The sequence below is a fragment of the Musca domestica genome, unplaced genomic scaffold, assembly GCF_030504385.1.
Source record: "Musca domestica strain aabys unplaced genomic scaffold, Musca_domestica.polishedcontigs.V.1.1 6, whole genome shotgun sequence".
Lineage (NCBI taxonomy): Eukaryota > Metazoa > Arthropoda > Insecta > Diptera > Muscidae > Musca > Musca domestica.
In genome coordinates, this window is record NW_026712363.1 from 21,682,534 (window position 1) to 21,706,049 (window position 23,516).

A 23,516-nucleotide genomic window follows, 5' to 3' on the forward strand; every position below is an offset into this window, starting at 1 on the left:
ATAGTTATTCAAAATGTTGAACATCTGTGTGGGAGGTACACGATGGGGAGGATCGATATTGTCCATGACATAGCACTTATACAAATATTGGTATTTGTAATATTTGCACAAAATCGAATGATTCTTTCTTCTTTGAACTTTTTTAGAAAAAGTAGAAGAAAGAGTGGACCGATGTAGCCCATCTCCGAACTCGATATAAGTTTGGAAATAATATTATGATGTACCAAGTTTGGATCAAATAGGATACTCCCTTCGATAATAATCGTGTGAACCAACGAGCCAGATAGACAGACAGACAAGCGGACGGACATAGCTAGATTGACTCCAAATGTCCTAAAACGGATTTGGTCCAAAGTTACTTAGGGTCATATGGATGAGGGTTTAAAAAAGACACGGCAGTTCTAAGAGTTTGAAAAATGGTTCAATATTGTTATGGATCGCAGCGATGAATATGTGGTGGAACTTAGAAATTTCGGCTTATTCTTTACGTAGAGCCGCGATATGCGAACGATTTTTTGGACTACTGGGTTATGTGAGCCTGTGCCTGTGTGAGTGTGTTATACTAAATATGAAGGGGCAGCTTTCGCAAGAGATATAGATGGCATATTGCATGTGTCCCGAATCCCGACGAATTTTCTGCCATTCCCTAAATTTCAAAACCTCGATATTTGTTTGAAAATAATAATACGATGTACCAAGTTTGGATCAAATCGGGTACTCCCTTCGAGAGTTATCGTGTGCACCAGCCAGATAGACAGAGAGAAGGACGGACCCCGCAGATCGACTCCAAATGCCCTGAAACGGATTTGGCCCAAAGTTACTTAGGGTCATATGGCTGAGGGTATAAAAAGACACGACAGTTCTAAGAGTATGAAAAATGGTACAACATTGTTATTGATCGGAGGGAGGGATATGTGGTGGAACTTTGAAATTTTGGCATATTCTTTACATAGAGCCGCAATATGCGAACGATTTTTTGGACTTAATACTTTAAAAGTACGAAAAGGAAAAAAAAAACGACACAATATTATTATGCATCCATACATGATATAGTTCAAGATTTCATATTTTTAGGCTACAACAATTATTTCGATCGATCGATGACAGCAAGAGCCATGAGGTCACTTTTTGAATAGATGTGTGAGTAATTTTACATTTTATTAATGATCGGGTGTCGACACAAATTTCAAATACCAAAATAGTTCTTAACACAACCGAGGATCATTTTTATACCCTCAGCCATATGGCTACAGAGGGTATATATCATTTGATACGGTCAAAACGTGCCTAGTCGAAATAATGGTTTTAGACCCTAGGTCTCTTTGGAACAAATCCGTTTCAGAACATTTGGAGTCCGTCTGTCTGGCTGGCTGGTGCGCACGATAACTCTCGAAGGGAGTATCCGATTTGATTCAAACTTGGTACATCGTAATATTTTTGTCAAACTTAGATCGAGTTCGGAGATGAGCAATATCGGCCCACTCCTTCTGGTACCTCCCACACAAAATGTCAAAATTTTCAAAGAAAATAATTTATTGCACAGAAAGAGAAAGGATAATCCGATTTTGCTCGAACTTTGCAAATCCTCATATTTTTATCAGTGCTAGGTCATGTGCGAAAATGGACAATATCGGTCCACTCCATCAAGTGCCTTCCCCACAAAGGGTCAAAATTTTGAATAATTAAAGCTCTTATAAAATGTGATGTAAGAGTCCGATAGTCTTCAAATTCCACACATCCCAATAATTGTATTAGCCCAAGGTCTGGTGTTAAGAGGCTATAAATCGGTCCACTTCTTTTGGTACCTCCCCCACAAAAGGTCAAAATTTTCAAAAAAAAAAAAAAAAATATATATATATATATATAAAATATATTTTTTGCACAGAAAGATAAACGATTGGCCGATTTTGCTCTATCTTTGCAAATCCTAATATTTGCGTCAGTGTTAGTTCGGGTGCGAAAATGGACAGTATCGGTCCACTCCATCAAGTACCTCCCCCACAAATGGTCAACATTTTGAATAATTATGACTCTTAAATAATGTGATGTAAGGATCCGAACGTCCTCAAATTTCACACATTTCAATATTTTTATAAACCCAAGATCTGGTGTTAACATGCGATGTATCGGTCCACTCCTTCTGGTACCTCCCCCACAAAGTGAATACCCATGAAGCACATAAAACGCCAAATTAACATCCGATTCCATTTAGACTTGGCACATCTCAATATTTTTATCTTGCTAACACAAGATCTGTTGTGAAGTTGATATATATCTACCAACCCCTGTAACTTTCGAAACAATTTAGCAATACTTTACTACTTGCAATGTCAAATATTTCTCTCAATAAGAAGTCCGATATGAATATGAAATTATCGGTTTTTATGATTTCGCATAAAATTGGTCATAAATATCCTTTCTTGTAATTTTGCCCAATATTTCGCTCAATATTTTTTATTTGTATCAGATGAAGTATAAAAGTAGAATATTTCGATAGACTCTATCTTGTAAATAACGCACATTTTAACACTTTCTAAAAATTATTACATATCTCATATAAAGTGAAGGAGTGAGTCGATATAATCCATACCAGGAATATTTATATAATATTTTTGGGTCCGACACGAAATGGATAATATTGGCCCATTCCTTCGGAACCTGCTCCATAGAGGGTCAAACGTTTGAATAATTGTAACATTAGTCAAATAATATTTAAATAATCGAACACAGGCTGAGGGTATATATCTGTCGGCAATACCGACTGATACTTTTTAACTTGTTATCAATTAAGAAGTCTTCAATTGGTAAAAATCCTTTTTGCTATAATTGTTTACATCCTCTAATGATGATGTGAGGGTATTTGCTAGTATCAATATGTCGACGCTTATATGTATGCCATTTAAGTTTGCAAAAATTGAATATTCGACTATTGACAACGTATTAAACTGATTTGAAAAAATAACCCATAATTATTTAGAGGAAATATCTGCTTAAATTTGCTATCTTCTAGTTCTCAAAAAAAACTTTTCATTATTTCGTGTAGTAATATATTACACTGCAGCACAAAATGCATTACGACATATTGTACATTTCAATTTATATCAAGTGCACCGGTACCCTTGCCAACTCACATTTTACTTAAGAACTTAGCCTAAATAAAATAGAAAAACTTTCTAAGTTTGCAGTTAAAATATTTCATTTAAACCTTTCGAAGCTCTGCGAAAAGAACCATTTGTCTATTAGTTTCGAAAAAAAAAACTTTTTTTTAGTTTTAAAATTTATAAAGATTTTCTATGGAAAAACAACCAACAAGAAACAACTAAACCAAGTTAGAAAGAAGAAAGCAAGCAACCAACCAACCCACCAACAAACAAACGTCACACAAGCTGCTAACCTAAAGCCACAAATTAATCACGACACGCCAACTGAAGAGAGTAAAGAAATGAGAAGACAAACAAACCAACCAACTAACCAACAACAGCAATGACAAAACTTGAACTACTTTTGAGACTAACACATACACACAGGTACACACACACACACGTGCACTGAAATATGTTTAAGCCAAAGGGCCAGTTGGAAGGCTTTGCAGTGCATTTTAGTTAAGAAAAGAAAAAATACAAAAACAAAAAAAAACTTCGTATGTTGTAGAGAAAAGGATTACTGGGTTATGTGAGCATGTGTTTGTGAGTGTTAGACTAAATATGAAGGGGCAGCTTTCGAAAGAGATATAGATGGCATATTGCATGTGTCCCGAATCCCGACGAATTTTCTGCCTTTCCCTAAATTCCAAAACCTCTATGAAACACATTTTAGTTGGACATTTAATGTGAATGTGTATGTGTGTGTGTGACACATAAACCGTATTTGAGAAAGGAGGCTATTTCACAATATACTGGCACCTGTGCTAAAGTTTAGTGGGTTTTGTGAGTTTCTTATTTGACATGTTTTACTCCGCCTTGTTGTTTTTTGTTTTTGGTGTACCTTGAGGGCTTATATTGTTGTTGTTGTTCCAGCGGTGGTGGGGTTGGTAGAGGTAGTGGCTTCTTTGTTGACTGTCTGTCTGCATTTGGTTTGACAAAGTCTATTTTAAGCCAGCCACAAACATAGGTATCTCTTCATTTGCAATGGCGTCGCTCTATTTTAGCTATGGCCGAAAAAATATTTTAGATATGGTTTTAAATTCGTAGAAGGGAATATGAAGAGCAGAAGTTTTGATTTAGTTTTTATACCCTACACCACGTAGTGGGTTTTATGTCTTTGTGCATTTGTTTGTAACATGGAGAAGGGAGCGAGATAGACCCATACTTACTTCTGAGGATATTCATAGAATCACTCTCTCAGTCGATTTATGCATGTCAGTCCGTCTGTTCATGTATTCTTGTGAACAAAATGCAGGTGACATTTGTTATCCGATTGAGAGGAAATTTTCCAAACAATATTTTTTTTGGACCAAAGACGAACCCTATTAAAGATGGGGATGATCGGATCAGATTTAGATATAGCTCCCTTATATCTTCAACCGGTTTCAGGTTAATTGTACACCAAATCGCCAATACCAGTACATATGACATGAATTTTGGCACATCCGACCAAATTTTGTCTAGAAGCAAGTACATCAAATTTGGTTCAGATATACCTATAGCTCCCATATACATATGTGTTACAAACGATTTGGCGTTTAAGTCCCTCACATTCGTTACATGCATTCGGCAACAATGGTCTTTGGTACCAGATATCTTATGAAGCTCGAAAAGACATTTGCCAAATTTTATTGAGATCTGCTAAGATTTGGATATAGCTCCCATACATAACTTTAATCCGATTTCATGTCATTATTTGGCTAATATCGGTCCAGATGGAGTGAGTTTCGGGACATATGTTTCCATTTTGTGGAACTCGGCTCCGATACCTATTTTTAATATAATCCTTCTCGAAGTAATATCATCTACTCTATAGCAATGTCATTTGGTATAAAAGATAAAATATATCCATTAAATTTAATGAAAATCGATTCAGAATTGGATATGCCTCCCATATATTCGTTCCCCTTGAAAACAAACTATGACTGCTCGAAAGCCAAATGTTGATAGGAGGTATGGTCTACTTTAAATATATTCTTTTGCTATGGCAGCTCTGCTAAATATGGTGTAGGATATCATATAGTCGTCCCCGAATAAATATTATCGCTTTATCTAATTATAACATATAAAGGTCCTAGTAAATATAAAAATAAACAAATTGAATATCAGAACTGCCGGAAAGGAGATGAAAAGATGTTAAAATAACATATTAAGCCTCATAAGAATACTACAACAGAAAACAGCTGTAGAATCTTGAAAATTTTGGTGAGGGTCACTTTTGGTCTGAAGGGGTCATATAAGGCTGGGTTACTGGAAAATCGTATCGAGCGGCACGAAAAGCATTAAAATGTACTAAATATGGTGCCGGCTGTATTTGGCTGAGGATCACAGATAGAGTGTATGTATAGATGTACCAAAGAGTTTTTGGAAATTCGCACTGTAAGTGAACAAAAAGTACTGAAATGTACTACATTTGGTACCATTTCGTATCATCTGAACGGTTGAAGCTAAAAACTTGAAATTTGGAATGGGAATCAAGGTTGTGGAGTAGAGTCGATGTAAGGGGGTAATATTGGATGAGTGTACTTATCTAAACGAAAAAGTACTAAACGGTACTAAATTTAGAACAATTTAAATTTGGTGGAACGGATGGAGTTGTAATCCTGATATTTGAAATTAACATTTCTGGCGAAGTATAGACTTGAGATATGGAGGAAGTTTTCGAAATTTGGACTTTTGTGTTCTAAGTGGTACTTAATTTGGTACAATTTAAATGTTGGGAGAACCAATAAAGTTCGAATACAGAAATTTGGAAGCATAGTTACTATTTCTTCGTAGGGCTGAGGTATGTAGGATGTTTTGGAAACTAGTACTTTTGTGTACTAAATGGTACTAAATGGAGTACTATTTAAATGTTGGTTTAACCGTTAGATTTGGAATCCTGAAGTTTGAAAATAAGATTACTATTGCACTGTAGAACTGAAGTATATAGGTAGTTTTGAAAATTTGTACTAATGTGTACTAAGTGGCAAAAAATTTGCGACAATTTAAATTTTGTTTCAACCTGTAGAGTTGGAGTCTAGATCCAATCTGAAAATAAATTTCTATTGAACTCTATAATGTAGATAGTTATTAAAATTTGTACTTAAGTGTACGATATGGTACTAAATTTTATACAATTCGGATTTTGGTGAATTAATAGAGCTGGTATCCTGAAAATTGCAGATAAGATTACAATCGGAGTGTAGAAGTGGAATATGTTCTTATTTTTGGAAATTTGAACTTATATGTACTAAGTAAAGTACAATTTGTATTTTGGCGAACCAGCAAGGGTGAAATATTAAAATTTGGAATTGGGATTACTGTGGAAGTATAGGATTGTACAAAATGGTACTAAATTTGGTACAAATTGGAATTGTGATGAACCAATAAAGCTGAAATTCTGAGATTTGGAATGGGAGTCACTGATGGAGTGCAGAATAGTTGCACCAAAGGGTTATAGAACTTTAAATTCTAAAAAAATCTAAAATTTTAATAAACTTCTAAAATGGTAGCTTTTGACATTATGTGAACGAATAAAGCTAAAAACTTGAAATTTTATATGAGAATAAAATTTGGAATTTGTATGAAGGTGATTTTGGAAATGTGTACTAAGTGTGCGAACTGTACTTATTGGTACTGAATTTGGAATAGTTTGATTTAGGTCAAATGAATGAAGCTGGAATTTTGAAATTTGGTATTGGGGTTCCTGTTTGTGATAGTAGATTTGTGATGAAGAGGTGGATTTGAAAAATGTTTACTACAATTGCACGAAATGTACTAAATAGTATTTTTTGGGGAAAGGTACTAAATAGTAAATTAGGTACTGGCTGAAAAGATAGTCCTAGAAATCTGAAGTTTGATATTAGGGTCGCTTTTCATGTGTAGCATGGACATATGAAGATGGTTTCGCGAAGGTGTCCACTAATTGTACGAACAATACTGAATGGTATCATATATGGTATTGCGTGAAGGGACAGAGATAAAATTCTGAAATTTGATACTTTGAGATTTAATTATGGTTTGGGAATATGTCCAATATTTATTTATTGGGTGAAGAAGTATGGTTGAAAGCGTGAAATGTTAAGTGCGATAATTCTTGGTATTTGAGATTGAGATGTGGTGATTTTGGAAATGTGTTCTATAATTTTACGAAAAGTACCAAATAGTGCTAAATTTGGTATTGGGCGATGTAATAGGGCAAAAATTTACAAAAATTATAAGAAAAGTACTAAATGGTTAAATATTTGGTATTGGGCAAAGAAATAGAGTTGAAATCCTGAAATTTGATATTTAAGTCTCTGTTGGTATCTGGATTTGAGATATAAATATGGTTTTGGAAATACGTACTATAATTGTACAAAAATGACTAAGTGCCACTAATGTGGATATTGGCTGAAGGCATAGACCTGGAATTTTCAAATTTGACACTGAGGTCTCTGTTGGTGTCTAGTATTGCATAAAGGGAAGAACATACATTTCTGAAATCTTGAATTTGTATTATTGTTGGTATCTGGGTTTGAGATTTGGCGGTGGTTTAGAAATGCGTCCTAATTTTGGAATTGGATGCCTTCATCCTGAAATACTGAAATTTGATATAGATGTAACTGGTTGTTTTAGAAATGTGTACTATAATTGTACGAAAAGTACCAAATAGTAATATATTTGATATTGGGTGAAGGAATATTGCTGAAATCCTTAAAAATATTTGTACGAAAAGTACTGAATGGTCCTGCATTTGGTATTGGGCGAAGTTTGATATGGAATGCACTGTTGATGTTAGTGGTTAAGATATGGTGGTTTTGGAAATATGTACTAAATTTGGTATTTGTTGAAGGGTTAGAGCTGAAATCTGAAAGTTTGATATTTAGGCTTCTGTCGGTATTTGGAATTGAGATATAGAGGTGGTTATGGAAATGTGTACTATAATTGTTCGAAAAGTTAGATGTTGAGATTGAGTTGGAATTCCAAATTTTAATATTGAGGTCTCTCTTGGGTTCGAGGGTTTACATATGGAAACGTTGAAAAATTTTTAGACGGAAAATTTCATGTGTGTTCATATTATATTCCTAGGTTAACTTCAAGATGAAGGATTTTTAAGGCTTTTGGATGTAAAAGGTAAAAATATTGCTATTTCTCGTTCGAAAAAAGAAAAGCTTGAGTAATATATAAACTATTGAAAGTCCAAAAGTTAAATGTTTTTTTTTTCTTTTTTTGTTTTTACAAAAAAAGTATACAAACTAAACAAATTGCGCATTTCGAGTCCCAAAACGAGCTTTTGGAACGAATCTAAAGTGTCAAGGTGGACTTTTCGCTGACGAAGTAACGGCCACCTGTTTGTCTTATATGGAACGAATCATGTATCCGATTAAGTCAAAATTTGCTTTTGGGAATATTTATATTAGATCGGTATACTTCTTGAAGTCTACAAACTTGATTTATTACCAAAATGCGTGGACCTTTGTGGAGAGGTACCACAAATTTCGGCCATATTATCATACCAACTAAGGCTGATTCAAATATTAGGATATGCTCAGCCTAAACAAAATCGGTTGCTCCTGTTTCTTTCTGTATGACAAATTATATTCTCTGAACAATTTTTACCTTTTCTGAGAGAGGTACCAGAAGGAGTGGGCCGATTTCGCCACATTGTATAGGGTTGTCTGTACAGCAGCCAGGCAGACAGACTGATAGTCGAAAGACACTGCTAGATCGAATCTTAATATCCTCAAAGGGATTTCGGTCAAATACAAGTCTTAACGGTTATTGTTATGAGACACATTTTGGCCGGATATGTGACTGGCTATGTGGCTGTGAGTATGAGCATCAGGTTGTGGTATACGTGATTATAAAAACAAGTAAAAAAGCTGTAAGTTCGGTACAAATTTGGCAATTTCCAAAAAAAAAAAAAAATAAAAAAATAAATAAATAAAATCCGTTAAAAATTCTGTTAAAATTTTAAAAATACCAAATTATAAGACGACGTGGACCTGCCCAGGTAACTTTTGTCATAAGTTATTACAATATATAAATGCGAAACTTGAAGAAAAATCTGTTTATAATGTAGCTAAAATCATCAAAATACCGAACATGGGGGTACCGTTATATGGGGGCTATACGAAGACTTGGACCTGCACAGACAATTTTCTGGCATGGGCTGAAGTATCCATTACGAACTTCACATGCGAAATTTGAAACCATCCCGGTAAATAATGTCGTAAAATCATCAAAATACCGAATATCGGGGGGTACCGTTATATGGGGGCTACACGAAGACGTGGACCTGCACAGATAATTTTCTGTCTTAGGCTGTAGTATTCATCACGAACTTTAAATATCAAATTTGAAACAATTCCGGTGAATAATGTCGCTAAAATCATCAAAATACCGAATATCGGGAGGTACCGTTATATGGGGACTATATGATAACTTGGACCTACATGGCCCATTTACGAACTTAACTTGCCTACTGGCAAAATATACATGTGTGCAAAATTTTTTCCTTCTATCTCAATTTGTTCGAAAGATAGCGTGATTACAATAGACAGACAGACGGACAGACAGACACACAGATAGACGGACATGGCTAAATCGTCTTAGAATTTTATGCTGATCAAGAATATATATACTTTGTTGGGTCTGACATGAGTATATCGAGGAGTTACAAACGGAATGCCAAAATTAATACACCATAGTATGGTGGAGGGTATAATAACGTCATTTTTTCTCACAATTCTTGGAGGGTCTCCTTAAATTTATCAAAATTATGAGGTTCATAATTCCATACAACTATATTTTGCAGAACATATTAAGCTAAGATTTGGTATTTCAAAATTTTGGTGCCTTAAATCTTCTTATGAAAATTTGACAGATTTATTCTCCAAATTTAGTTTGACATATGATGGTGTGATCAACAGAGTCTGAAATTAAGATTCAAGATAACTTTTCAATTTTCATTTGTTTGTTTTTCATTTGGAATAATCCAAAAAAAGAAACTTAGAATTCTTCAAAAAAAAAAAAAAAAAAAAAAAAAAAAATCACAACTAATTCATTTCTAAAACAAACTTTTTTTCACCATTTCCCACCAAAACTACACAACTGGCTGGATGATTTTTTGTTTGGTGCCATAATCCTATGGAAGTTTTGGCTTATATTTTTATCTATGTAAGACATTTCTGTATCTCCTCGGCAATTCCACTTCGTAAGATGGGTCATTCACTGACATCATGACAAAGTAGAACAAGCCATGTGTGTGAGGGCCTACTTTATAGTTTGTGACATGGTTTTTGTTACTTTTTCACTTATGTGTGTGTGTGTGTGTGTGTTATTTGGCTTATCCCAAAATGTATATACACTGGTGGCCAAAACTAAAGCAACTGAAATTACAGGGAGAATGAATGCCCTGTACCTTTTTTAAAAATTAAGAAAATGAGAAAGTTTTTCGTGCTTTAAATTAGGTACTTTATTCACTTTTTAAAAACCTAAAGCATAAAACCAAAATTCATTTTTATATAAAAAATAATGTTATTTGGGTGTTTCAGCATGACAATGATCTCAAACTTGTATCAAAACTTGTCAAATATTGGTTGCGAGAGTCAAAAATTGATGTTTTGTTATGGCCGGCACAATCACCTGACCTAAACTCCATAGAAAACCTTTGGAGTATCGTAGATAAGAAGATCAAGCGAGATTCGGAAATAAATAAGCACAACATTTTCTGAAGAATTCGGGGTGCCTAGGAAAGCACACCCAAGGATCAAATTGAGCGTGTTATAGATTCAATGCCTCGTAGGTGTGCAGCTGCTATCAAAAATAATGGTTATGCTATCGACTACTAGCCAAAACTTAATTATTTTAAAATAAAAAATCAAAAGTTGCTTTAGTTTTGACCAAGCAAAAATTGGGTCATTTTAGTTTTCCACATATTATTTTTCATTCAAAATTATTTTTGTATTTTTATTTTTAGTTTCTTAAAAGTAAATTAAACCCCTCATTTAAAACTGGAAAAATAATTACGATTTGTTTATTTTTGTAAAAGTTACAGACATTTATCGTCTTTGCGATTTAAGTTGCTTTAGTTTTGGCCACCAGTGTATATATATATATATATGTGTGCGGATGAAACTTCTTAGGAACTTTCTGTTTGTCTTTGTGGTGTTATTTAAGAGATTTTCCCCAGAAAATTCCAATAACTCAGCATAAAACTTTAATAAACACTTTTTCACTTTGCCCGACAAAACTTAACTTGGCCTGGTCGTGCTAAGAAGGCTCATCGATTTTGTTATGTTGTTTTCGGCTCGGTTTTTTTTCATTGCTTTTGCCATTCTTTGTTCTAAGCCTTCTCATCAAAAATTGCAGGAATGAAAAGTTCCATCTTGTCCTAGTTGATTTTGTTTTTCATTCTTTTGGATTTTTCTTTTGAATTTTGCCCTTTGGTTTCGTTATTTAAGCCGAAGATTATGTCTAAGCCTTAGAACACATAATTGAAGGAAACGAAAAAATAAGAAGAAAAAAAAATAGAAAATATAAAAAATAAAAAATAAGGGCACATGATAAATGGATGCTGAAATACAGTTAATTGAGAAAAATTATAAATCCATGAAAATATGCTAAGAATTTGATATCATTTGGCTTATAACGGAAAGTTTTCATGGTCATTATTTTTTTGTTTTTGTTTGGAGATTGAAAAGGTTGGCAGGATGGAGATAGATTAAAGGTTTGAAATTAATAAAATGGTTATTAGTAAAGAATTTTCTTGCCCAGAAGTCACAATTTTAAGTTAAACCAGTAAGGAAAGCTCAAAAGTCGGGCGGGGCCGACTATATGATACCCTACACCACTATGCATATTTAGTAGAGCTCTCGTAAAAAGGTTTATACATGGCATTTCAGAGCTCTATGAGATATTTGGTACAAAATCAAAATCTATCTAATTCTATCGTGCATTTTACGAACTGTAGCTATCTCTGAACCGGGTTTCTCCAAATTTTACGTATTAGCTTCTAGACTGGTGATTTGGGCTGATATTGACCATTTAGTGCACATTTAACCCGAAATCGGATGAAGATATATATGAGAGCTATATCCAAATCTGAACCGATTTCGATAAAATTTAAAACAGCTATTCCTGTGCTCCATCTAATACCTGGTACCAAATATCACGGTTGTGGAGTGAATATTACGAATGTATGGGACTAAAACTCTAAATCGGATGAAACATATATATGGTTGCTATATCTATATCTGAACCGCTTTTCACTAAATTTGATATACTTGCTTCTAGGCTGAATTTGGTCCGATGTACTAAAATTCAGTCCATTTGGACTTATATCGGCCATTTGGTGCACAATTAACCCGAAATCGGATGAAGATATATATGGGAGCTATATCCAAATCTGAACCAATTTCGATAAAATTACAAACAGCTATTTCTGGACTGTATCTTATATCTGGTACCAAATATCATTCTTGTGGAGTGCATATTACGAATGTGAGAGGCTTAAACACCAAATCGGATGAAAGATATGTATGGGAGCTATAGCTATATCTGAACCGATTTTCTCCAAATTTGATATACTTGCTTCTAGGCCGAACTCGGTTGGGTGTGCCAAAATTCAGGTAATTTGGACTGATAGTGGACATTTGGTGCACATTTAACCCGAAATCGGATGAAGATATATATGGGAGCTATATCCAAATCAGAACCGATTTTCTCCAAATTTGTTGTATTTGCTTTAAGGCTAATCTCGGTCACATGTGCCAAAATTCGGGCCATTTGGGCTGATATTGGCCATTTGGTGGTCAATTAACCCGAAATTGGATGAAGATATATATGGGAGCTATATCCAAATCTGAACCGATTTCGATAAAATTTAAAACAGCTATTTCTGTGCTCCATCTAATACCTGGTACCAAATATCACGGTTGTGGAGTGCATAGTAGGAATGTGAGGGACTTAAAGATCAAATCGGATGAAAGATCTATATGGGAGCTATAGCTATATCTGAACCGATTTTCTCCAAATTTGACATACTTGCTTCTAGGCTGAACTCGGTTGGGTGTGCCAAAATTCAGGTAATTTGGACTGATAGTGGACATTTGGTGCACATTTAACCCGAAATCGGATGAAGATATATATGGGAGCTATATCTAAATTTGATCCGATTCTCACCAATTTCAATAGGGTTCGTCCTTGGGCCAAAAAAATATTGTTTGGAAAATTTCATCTCAATCGGATAATAAATGCGACCTGCATTTTGTTCACAAGAATACATGGACAGACGGACGGACGGACGGACGGACGGACAGACGGACTGACATGCATAAATCGACTCAGAAAGTGATTCTATGAAGGTTCTCAAAAGTAACTATGGGTCTATCTCGTTTCCTTCTCCATGTTACAAACAAATGCACAAAGACATAATATCCTTACCACTATGTGGTGTAGGGTATAATTATGAAGATAAATTATATCAAGAAATTATTTTATACCCTACAACACAAGGTGGTCAGGGTATTATGTCTTTGTGCATTTGTTTGTAACAGGCAGAAGGAAACGAAATAGACCCATAGTTCCTTTTGATGATCTGCATAGAATCACATTCTGAGTCGATTTATGCATGTCCGTCCGTCTGTCCATGTATTTTTGTAAACAAAGTACAGGTCGCATTTAATGCCCGATCCAGATGAAATTTTCCAAACAACATTGGTTTGGCCCAAGGACGAACCCTATTGAAATTATAGATAATCGGTGAAGATCGGTTCAGATATAGCTATAGCTCCCATATATATTGTTCATCTGATTTGGTGTATTTGTTACCCACAGTCGTAATAAGCACTCCGTAACATCGATATTCAGGGAAATATATCAAATACAGCTCAGAAATATCTTTACAAGTCCGAATTTAAAATATACAAATGCTTCGGCACATTTAGTTCTTTGAACTTTAAATTACAATTATAATCATAGCGTGTATGATTAAATTCTCCCATCAAATCTTTTAATTGTTATGTGGAGCTCAACTAAATTAGCAAAGTGCTGTAGGGTATCATAAAGTCGGCCACGTCCGACTTTAGGACTTTCTTTACTGGTTATACATGGATTTTGACATAAGTGGGCTTCCAAACTATTCTAGTGTTATAGGGTATCACATGGTCAGCACCGCACGACTATGGCCTTTGCTTATATGTCTTTAATATCGAATTGGAGAAAAATGTATACAAAAGGGATACCTGAAGACATTATTTTACAAAAGGGCTTTTAATAATTTCTATTGTATATTATACTTGGAATATTACGCTTCTAAATTGAAACGTGAACTTTCTTGATATTCGCATAGAAATAACTTAATGAAATGAAAATATTACCAAAATATTCGACATAAATAAGACACCTCGATTTCCGGAACTTTCCACTTCCAATTAAATTTTCTATAAAAAAAAGAGGGGAGCCTATATATATTTTATACAATTATATACGAATCTATTGCGATTCTTAAATACAAATTTGGACATCATTTCATGGGTAAATGTGACAAGAATTATGCCGAAATACCGAATATCGGTCTATATATCAAATACCGAACCGTTGTATAGAAACCGTTAACCAATATGTACAATGTTTTGGTACCGGTTGTAGAACCCATTATGAAGTATAATTACAAAATTTCACACATATCATTAGAAAATGTGGCTTAAATCGTTAAAACACCAAATATCCGAAGGTGTTGTTATGTGTATGTGCGCTATAGGAAAACGTCGACCTAGATATTCAATGTTCTGCCACCGGAGCTAGAACACATTACAAACTACCAATTAAAAACCAGTAAGGAAAGCTTAAAAGTCGGGCGGGGCCGACTATATGATACCCTACACCACTATGCATATTTAGTAGAGCTCTCATAAAAAGGTTTATACAGGGCATTTCAGAGCTCCATGAGATATTTGGTACAAAATCAAAATCTATCTAATTCTATCGTGCATTTTACGAACTATAGCTATCTCTGAACCGGGTTTCTCCAAATTTTACGTATTAGCTTCTAGACTGGTGATTTGGGCTGATATTGACCATTTAGTGCACATTTAACCTGAAATCGGATGAAGATATATATGAGAGCTATATCCAAATCTGAACCGATTTCGATAAAATTTAAAACAGCTATTCCTGTGCTCCATCTAATACCTGGTACCAAATATCACGGTTGTGGAGTGAATATTACGAATGTGTGGGACTAAAACTCTAAATCGGATGAAACATGTATATGGTTGCTATATCTATATCTGAACCGATTTTCACTAAATTTGATATACTTGCTTCTAGGCTGAATTTGGTCCGATGTACTAAAATTCAGTCCATTTGGACTTATATCGGCCATTTGGTGCACAATTAACCCGAAATCAGAAAAATATATATATGGGAGCTATATCCAATTCTGAACCGATTTCGATAAAATTACAAACAGCTATTTCTGGGCTGTATCTTATATCTGGTACCAAATATCATTCTTGTGGAGTGCATATTACGAATGTGAGAGGCTTAAACACCAAATCGAATGAAAGATATATATGGGAGCTATAGCTATATCTGAACCGATTTTCTCCAAATTTGACATACTTGCATCTAGGCCGAACTCGGTTGGGTGTGCCAAAATTCAGGTAATTTGGACTGATAGTGGACATTTGGTGCACATTTAACCCGAAATCGGATGAATATATATATGGGAGCTATAGCTGTTTCTGAACCGATTTTCTCCAAATTTGTTGTATTTGCTTTAAGGCTAATCTCGGTCACATGTGCCAAAATTCGGGCCATTTGGGCTGATATTGGCCATTTGGTGGTCAATTAACCCGAAATCGGATGAAGATATATATGGGAGCTATATCCAAATCTGAACCGATTTCGATAAAATTTAAAACAGCTATTTCTGTGCTCCATCTAATACCTGGTACCAAATATCACGGTTGTGAAGTGCATAGTAGGAATGTGAGGGACTTAAAGATCAAATCGGATGAAAGATATATATAGGAGCTATAGCTATATCTGAACCGATTTTCTCCAAATTTGATATACTTGCTTCTAGGCCGAACTCGGTTGGGTGTGCCAAAATTCAGGTAATTTGGATATTTGGTGCACATTTAACCCGAAATCGGATGAAGATATATATGGGAGCTATATCTAAATTTGATCCGATTCTCACCAATTTCAATAGGGTTCGTCCCTGGGCCAAAAAAATATTGTTTAGAAAATTTCATCTCAATCGGATAATAAATGCGACCTGCATTTTGTTCACAAGAATACATGGACAGACGGACGGACGGACGGACGGACAGACGGACTGACATGCATAAATCGACTCAGAAAGTGATTCTATGAAGGTTCTCAAAAGTAACTATGGGTCTATCTCGTTTCCTTCTCCATGTTACAAACAAATGCACAAAGACATAATACCCTTACCACTATGTGGTGTAGGGTATAAAAACGTGTGAAAATGTTGGTAAAACCTTAAAAATACCAAATATCGGGAAAAACCGTGGAGGCTATATTTTGTCACCGAAGCTGGAACCCATTACGAACTGCAAATACCAATTTTTAGACAAATCCCTGGAAAAATATGGTGTAAAATCATCAACATATCGCATATCAAGGGGTACCCTTATATGGGGCTTTACGAAAACCAGGACCTATATATGCAATGTTCCGCCACTGGAGCTAGAACCCATAACGAACTACAAGTACCAATTTTTAGACAAATTGCTGAAAAAATGAGGATAAAACCATTAAAATAACATAATACCAACCATCCTAAACACAATGCAGACAACGATGACAAATTTAAAAGCTCTACGTCAAATAATATGGGCTGCATTTGATTTCAACAGACAGACAGACAGAAGTAGGGAGGTAAGTAGGTCATAACAGCTATGAACCTTATTTGAATGCGTATCATGGCTTTAGAATATTCATAATTTGGGAGGTGGAACTTCGTATTCAACTCTGTATCGACAACAAATTTGACGAAGTTCTTTTTACCTTTTTTTTCCAAATAAAATTGTTGTATAGAGCATGTTATGACTTCGATAAGAATTATATTGAAAAATATTTATTGGATAAATAGATATACCGGACGGAGTTCCACCTAATGATAAAGTTCGGTATACCGGAGGTTTATAAAAATCTCAACCGATCTCCATTAAATTTGGCAGAGGTTTTTTCGGACTGCAAGTGATGATCCGATTTTCACCAAATTTGAAGTACCTGTTTCTAGGATGAATTGAGACGGAATTGCCAAAATTCAGTCCATTTGGGCTAATATTGGTCATTTGGTGTACAATTAACCCGAAATCGGTTGAAGATGTATATGGAAGCTATATCCAAATCTGCATATTACCTGTGTGAGGGACTTTAAACCCCAAATCAGATGAAATATATATATATATATGGGAGCTATGGCTATATCTGAACCGATTTTGTACGACTGTTTGGTGTACTTTTTTCTAGACTGAACTCGTTCGAATATGCCACAACTCACTCTATTTGGACTAATATTAGCTATTTGGTGCACAGTAACCTGAAATCGGATCAAGGTATATATGGCCGCTTTATCCAAATATGAACCTATCTTGATAAAATTTGCATGTTACGAAAGTGAGCGATTTAAACATCAAATTGGATGAAACAGTCTAAGTATATGGGAGCTATAGCTATATCTGAATCGATTTTTATCAAATTTGATATACTTTCTTCTAGACGAAATTCGGTTGGATTTGCCAAAATTCAGGTCATTTGGACTTATACTGGCAATTTTGAGCACAATTAACCCGGAATCGGTTGAAGATATATAGGAGCTATATCAAAATTTGAATTGATCCTGATACAATTTAGCAGAGGTATTTCTGGGCTGTATCTAACTTCCGATACCAAATATAATTTTTTGTAGACTGCAGCCTAAGTATGTGGGAACCGATTTTCAACAAATTGTATGTACTTGCTAGATTTAATTCGGTTGCATGTGCAGAAATTCAGGTCATTTGGGCTCATATTGGAAATTTGGTGCACAACTACTTGAAGATATACGTTTGAAGATATACGGGAGCTTTCAATACAATTTGGCATTTCTGGGCTGTATCTAATATCTGGTACAATATCATTCTTGTGGAGTGCATATTATGAATGTGCGGAATCCAAATCGGATAAAACATAATATATGTGAGCTATAGCTCGCAATATACAATATTTGGGGAAATATATCAAATGCAGCTCAGCAATATCTCTGCTAAATTTTATCGAGATCGGTTCAGATTTGGATATAGCTCCCATATATAACTTCGTCCGATTTACCTTTTATTGTGCACCGAACGTCTAATATTTGCCCAAATGAGATGGAATTTGGCACATACGGCCGAATTTAGTCTAAAAGGTAGTAAGCCAAATTTGGTGAACATCGGTTCAGATATAGCTATAGCTCCCATATATATTGTTCATCCGATTCGTTGTATTTGTTACCAACAACCGTGATATGCACTCCGTAACAACGATATTCAGGGAAATATATCAAATACAGCTCAGAAATATCTTTGCTAAATTTTATCTAGATCGGTTCAGATTTGGATATAGCTCCCATATATATCCTTATCTGATTTCAAATTAATTTTACACCAAATGGGCAATACAAGTCCGAATTTAGAAGATACAAATGCTTCGGCATAGTTAGTCCTTTGAATTTTAAATTATAATTATAATCATAGGGCGTATGATTGAATTCTCCCATAAAAACTTTTAATTATTATGTGGAGCTCAACTAAATTAGCAAAGTGGTGTAGGGTATCATAAAGACAGCCCGCCCGACTTTAAGTTTGTCTTTACTGTTTTTATACCCTACACCACATAGTGGTAAGGGTATTATACCTTTGTGCATTTGTTTGTAACATGGAGAAGGAAACGAGATAGACCCATAGTTACTTTTGAGAACCTCCATAGAATCACTTTCTGAGTCGGTTTATGCATGTCAGTCCGTCTGTCCGTCCGTCCGTCTGTCCATGTATTCTTGTGAACAAAATGCAGGTCGCATTTATTATCCGATTGAGATGAAATTTTCCAAACAATATTTTTTTTGGCCCAAGGACGAACCCTATTGAAATTGGTGAGAATCGGATCAAATTTAGATATAGCTCCCATATATATCTTCATCCGATTTCGGGTTAAATGTGCACCAAATGTTCACTATCAGTCCAAATTACCTGAATTTTGGCACACCCAAGAAGCGAGTATATCAAATTTGGAGAAAATCGGTTCAGATATAGCTATAGCTCCCATATATATCTTTCATCCGATTTGATCTTTAAGTCCCTCTCATTCCTACTATGCACTCCCCAACCGTGATATTTGGTACCAGGTATTAGATGGAGCAAAGAAATAGCTGTTTTAAATTTTATCGAAATCGGTTCAGATTTGGATATAGCTCCCATATATATCTTCATCCGATTTCGGGTTAATTGACCACCAAATGGCCAATATCAGCCCAAATGGCCCGAATTTTGGCACATGTGACCGAAATTATCCTTAAAGCAAATACAACAAATTTGGACTCCACAAGAATGATATTTGGTACCAGATATAAGATACAGCCCAGAAATAGCTGTTTGTAATTTTATCGAAATCGGTTCAGATTTGGATATAGCTCCCATATATATCTTCATCCGATTTCGGGTTAATTGCGCACCAAATGGCCGATATAAGTCCAAATGGACTGAATTTTAGTACATCGGACCAAATTCAGCCTAGAAGCAAGTATATCAAATTTAGTGAAAATCGGTTCAGATATAGATATAGCAACCATATATATGTTCCATCCGATTTAGTGTTTTAGTCCCATACATTCGTAATATTCACTCCACAACCGTGATATTTGGTACCAGGTATTAGATGGAGCACGGGAATAGCTGTTTTAAATTTTATCGAAATCGGTTCAGATTTGGATATAGCTCCCATATATATCTTCATCCAATTTCGGGTTAAATGTGCACTAAATGGTCAATATCAGCCCAAATCACCAGTCTAGAAGCTAATACGTAAAATTTGGAGAAACCCGGTTCAGAGATAGCTATAGTTCGTAAAATGCACAATAGAATTAGATAGATTTTGATTTTGTACCAAATATCTCATAGAGCTCTGAAATGCCCTGTATAAACCTTTTTACGAGAGCTCTACTAAATATGCATAGTGGTGTAGGGTATCATATAGTCGGCCCCGCCCGACTTTTGAGCTTTCCTTACTGGTTTTATTTTAAAAAAGTTTAAATATATAAAAATATATACCAAATTTATAGAAGCAAATCGTAGCTTACCTTTCTGATGACCTTATTTCCACACTGCCTTAAAATCCAATATCCTTCGGTTTTATAGTTGCTAATAAATTCAAAATCGTCGGTCCTCTTGATCGAATGTTTTACTAATTGCTCTGCATTCCTTGGTTTATTCAGGTTAAATTCATTTTTGTCATTCGATTATTTGCTTTTATTATTTTTAACTACTATTTTCAATATTCTACACTTGTTTATGAATTTGAGCTTCAATATCACGTCATTACATTGTAAGATATTATTTCAGATTTAATTTAATATTATGTTGTATGTATTTTCTTTAATTATTTATTTCCTTCCACACACAGATTTAAGTACGTGATTTCAAAATCTTTCTACATGTGTTTAAATTAATTTATAATTAATATCTTATCGTTGATAATTCTGTATCGTTCCTCTTAAATTATTTTATCTTTAGCAGGGAGTGTCGTTAATAAAATGTATATCCTTTTTTATTATTTGTTTTAATGAGACATTCGACTTTGATTTTTATGTAAAGTTGGCACTGCTTTTATTTTTGGCGCACTTTATAAAAAATAATTTTTTGAGTTATTTTTTTTTTAATTTACTTGTTTACGATTATTCACCGGTTGTGGCCTTTTTCCCGCGCGTTACCACAAATATCAATTTTGTTTAAATATTATATTTCTTTTAGGAAATAATTTAAAGATTTGCCTCAATTAAATTCCGGTCATTTGTCAGGAGGATTATTTTGCCATAAACCTCTTTGATTCAATTTGACTATATATTTTTTTAGTTTAGTTTATTATATATTTGGGCTTATTTTCTTTAATTTTATTATTTTATGAGATCCTGTAAGAATTTGAGCACTCCTTTTGCCAATACTGATTTTTAATAAGTTATATCTATGGCATACTTAATTTATGTAATTTTAAACTTTTCCATATTCTTTATTTATTTTTTTCACATTTCTGCTGCATTCTGAGAACATTTCATTAATCTCCTTCCCTGGATATCTGTTTTGTGGAGATATAAAAAAATTAAGTTGAAAATAGATAAGAAAATCATGACATTTGTTTAATGCTTTGACTTTTTGCTCAGAGTTGGTGGTCAGGTTCGTTGTAATTTATGTTGATGACCTCGTAGAGCTTGTTGTTATTCAGTTTGACATTTTGTTCACGGTTGCTTGGCAGTTTTCATATTTTTATTTTTTTTTTGCTCTTGGATATTTTTTTATTTATTTTTAACTAGAATTTTTTCATTTCTCTTTTCCATTTTTTATTTGGCTTAAAATCAAGCAGCCAGTCAGTCAGCCGTTTTTTTCTTTCCCTTTAAAGATTAAGATAAATTATTATTTTCTACACTTTTTACTCGAGGTCCTATCTGATCATTTGCCTTGTCTGCCACTCTAAACACCATCCTTGCCCATTTTGTTTTTTCATTTTATTCTTGTTTATTTTTCTTTTCTTTGGATTTACGGCAATGACGTAAACACTGCACCACGCCATAAGTCATTGTTACAAATATTAATGCCAACATACAAATACACATTTTGAGCGTAACAATTTTTCGAACTGAAACAAATCAAATAACCGGAAAATTAAGATTTACTGATGGTTGGCAAACCAATAACCAACACAAAAACAAAAATGGAAGAACAAAAAATAAACTTTAATGTTGTTGTTGATGATGTTGTTCTTTTTTATTTTCACCTCATAAATTTTGAGTTTTATTTGATTTTATTGGTGTTTTGTTTCTTAACTTTGTTTTCAATGTCTTTTGTTTAGATACGCAAACTGTAAAAGATATGAAAATGAAAAAGAAAAACAATTATAAATAAGCTTCGAATTTAACATTTCACACACACAGACAGCCATACATATATCAAAATATGTCATAAATCAATACCCAAGTGATCCATCAAAAATATTCACAAGGCACATCACAATCACACACACATACACATCAAGGTAAAGCCCCCCCGACTAAACACATAAAAATAAACCAGTAAGGAAAGCTTAAAAGTCGGGCGGGGCCGACTATATGATACCCTACACCACTATGCATATTTAGTAGAGCTCTCATAAAAAGGTTTATACAGGGCATTTCAGAGCTCTATGAGATATTTGGTACAAAATCAAAATCTATCTAATTCTATCGTGCATTTTACGAACTATAGCTATCTCTGAACCGGGTTTCTCCAAATTTTACGTATTAGCTTCTAGACTGGTGATTTGGGCTGATATTGACCATTTAGTGCACATTTAACCTGAAATCGGATGAAGATATATATGAGAGCTATATCCAAATCTGAACCGATTTCGATAAAATTTAAAACAGCTATTCCTGTGCTCCATCTAATACCTGGTACCAAATATCACGGTTGTGGAGTGAATATTACGAATGTGTGGGACTAAAACTCTAAATCGGATGAAACATGTATATGGTTGCTATATCTATATCTGAACCGATTTTCACTAAATTTGATATACTTGCTTCTAGGCTGAATTTGGTCCGATGTACTAAAATTCAGTCCATTTGGACTTATATCGGCCATTTGGTGCACAATTAACCCGAAATCAGAAAAATATATATATGGGAGCTATATCCAATTCTGAACCGATTTCGATAAAATTACAAACAGCTATTTCTGGGCTGTATCTTATATCTGGTACCAAATATCATTCTTGTGGAGTGCATATTACGAATGTGAGAGGCTTAAACACCAAATCGAATGAAAGATATATATGGGAGCTATAGCTATATCTGAACCGATTTTCTCCAAATTTGATATACTTGCATCTAGGCCGAACTCGGTTGGGTGTGCCAAAATTCAGGTAATTTGGACTGATAGTGGACATTTGGTGCACATTTAACCCGAAATCGGATGAATATATATATGGGAGCTATAGCTGTTTCTGAACCGATTTTCTCCAAATTTGTTGTATTTGCTTTAAGGCTAATCTCGGTCACATGTGCCAAAATTCGGGCCATTTGGGCTGATATTGGCCATTTGGTGGTCAATTAACCCGAAATCGGATGAAGATATATATGGGAGCTATATCCAAATCTGAACC

The 23,516-nt window shown here is 34.4% G+C and overlaps 1 protein-coding gene across 1 annotated transcript in view; it reads right to left on the reverse strand.

Annotated features, from left to right (window-relative positions):
- The window catches only part of LOC101900285 (uncharacterized), a 510,960-nt gene that overhangs the window by 461,138 nt on the left and 26,306 nt on the right, over positions 1–23,516 (reverse strand). Inside the window, exon 2 of the mRNA XM_059129113.1 lies at positions 20,464–22,235. The gene's annotated coding sequence lies outside the window, so the exon portion shown is untranslated. The remainder of the gene's footprint in view (positions 1–20,463; positions 22,236–23,516) is intronic.